Source organism: Schistocerca gregaria, unplaced genomic scaffold (genome assembly GCF_023897955.1).
Source record: "Schistocerca gregaria isolate iqSchGreg1 unplaced genomic scaffold, iqSchGreg1.2 ptg000649l, whole genome shotgun sequence".
Classification (NCBI taxonomy): Eukaryota; Metazoa; Arthropoda; class Insecta; order Orthoptera; family Acrididae; genus Schistocerca; species Schistocerca gregaria.
Genome location: NW_026062034.1, coordinates 390,001 through 392,500, shown reverse-complemented (window position 1 = coordinate 392,500; position 2,500 = coordinate 390,001).

Below are 2,500 nucleotides of genomic sequence, written 5' to 3'. Positions count from 1 at the left end.
CACGCGCCAACACGTCCGCACAACTGCGATACAAACCACCTGCGAGAACCGCTGGGGCGACCGAGCAGCAGACGGCGTCGCGGCGCCGAGTGCCAGGCGGCGGCGCATCCTCAACGCACACAGTCCTCAATCAGACCAGCACACTGCAGATGTCCACCGCGCTTCGCACCGGGCTCGGCTGAACCAACTTTGGCCGCCAGGCGCCGCGTGCAGGGTGCGCCGCAGCGTAGCTGCACCGCCTGCCGGGCCCGTCGGCTGGCGCTCCTGCCACTCGGCGCCCCCCACCAGCCGCCTGTTGCGCGTGCGCCCACGCAGCGCGCGGCCAACACGCCGGGCGGCCCCCCTTCACCGGCCGGGAACAGTCCCACCAAGCCACCGCCGTGTATCGCTTCATACCCACATGGACCTAGTCACGTGTGTGGATGTGGCGGGTACCGCTGAAACAACCGGTTAATAGCTGTACCGATCGTCGCCATCACAGATTCACCTCCAGCGTGAACAACCGCTCAACAACGGATTTCCAGTTCATTTGCGTATCTTGGGCAGTAAACGTAGATGTCCACCTACATTTGCGAATTCAACAATTCTTGCATGCCAGGATGTCATGTGTCACGACACGCTACATCAGACCACATACACACTGCGACATGTGCAGAAGAGAACACGTGGAAGGTGGCCCGCGCACGTATGCGATGTCCCTTCCGCGATCCACTGTCAACCGGCATCTGCGGCATGTCCCAGATATGGAACGCGGTCCACCAGGGTAGCACTTTGTGTGAGGCAATACGACAAAGTCGGAATACACGCGTCACTACATCAGACGGCTCACGCTGACCTGACCTGACCTGACCTGACCTGACCTGACTCACCGCACCACCACCCCCAGCGACCCAGGGTGACATACAATGCGTTCGTACGTTCCTCCCACACGCCTCTACGGCGTACCACAGTGCAACCTAGCTGTTATTGGGAGACGAGACAAGTAGCATCGAGCACAACATATGGAAATTGAGATTCGACACCGTTGGGCACAGCCAGCGTACGGTCACACGTATCACACTACTTCACTCTGTACGTAACGACCGATGATCGGTACAGCGTGTGGGTTACGCGTACGACATCAGCGGACAATGGACACAGACCATACCACGACGTACACTGAGGGCGTCGACATCTGAATGCAACTGAACAGCTGCGAGGCTCATTTAACACTCAAACGCCAGACCGACCAGCTTGAGAGGACAGAGACACAAAGAGGGGGACAGAGGGGGGGGGGCGGCGATATAGTCCTATTGCAGTACAATTGACAGTGGATAGCGGGAATATGTGGAAAGTAAGCAACACTCGCAAGACATCTACATGAGGATAACAACGACACCAGAGATTCCGAGCAGTGAACTATGTTAGGCAAAGGGACAACGTGGGTTAGGTTAAGGGACAACGTGGGTTAGGTTAAGGGACAACGTGGGTTAGGTTAAGGGACAACGTGGGTTAGGTTAAGGGACAACGTGGGTTAGGTTAAGGGACAACGTGGGTTAGGTTAAGGGACAACGTGGGTTAGGTTAAGGGACAACGTGGGTTAGGTTAAGGGACAACGTGGGTTAGGTTAAGGGACAACGTGGGTTAGGTTAAGGGACAACGTGGGTTAGGTTAAGGGACAACGTGGGTTAGGTTAAGGGACAACTTGAGTTAGGTTAAGGGACAACTTGAGTTAGGTTAAGGGACAACTTGAGTTAGGTTAAGGGACAACTTGAGTTAGGTTAAGGGACAACTTGAGTTAGGTTAAGGGACAACTTGAGTTAGGTTAAGGGACAACTTGAGTTAGGTTAAGGGACAACTTGAGTTAGGTTAAGGGTCAACTTGAGTTAGGTTAAGGGACAACTTGAGTTAGGTTAAGGGACAACTTGAGTTAGGTTAAGGGTCAACTTGAGTTAGGTTAAGGGACAACTTGAGTTAGGTTAAGGGACAACTTGAGTTAGGTTAAGGGACAACTTGAGTTAGGTTAAGGGACAACTTGAGTTAGGTTAAGGGACAACTTGAGTTAGGTTAAGGGACAACTTGAGTTAGGTTAAGGGACAACTTGAGTTAGGTTAAGGGACAACTTGAGTTAGGTTAAGGGACAACTTGAGTTAGGTTAAGGGACAACTTGAGTTAGGTTAAGGGACAACTTGAGTTAGGTTAAGGGACAACTTGAGTTAGGTTAAGGGACAACTTGAGTTAGGTTAAGGGACAACTTGAGTTAGGTTAAGGGATAATGTGGTACAACCAGAGTTAGGTTAAGCGATAATGTGGTACAGCCACAGTTAGGTTAAGCGATAATGTGGTACAGCCACAGTTAGGTTAAGCGATAATGTGGTACAGCCACAGTTAGGTTAAGCGATAATGTGGTACAGCCACAGTTAGGTTAAGCGATAATGTGGTACAGCCACAGTTAGGTTAAGCGATAATGTGGTACAGCCACAGTTAGGTTAAGCGATAATGTGGTACAGCCACAGTTAGG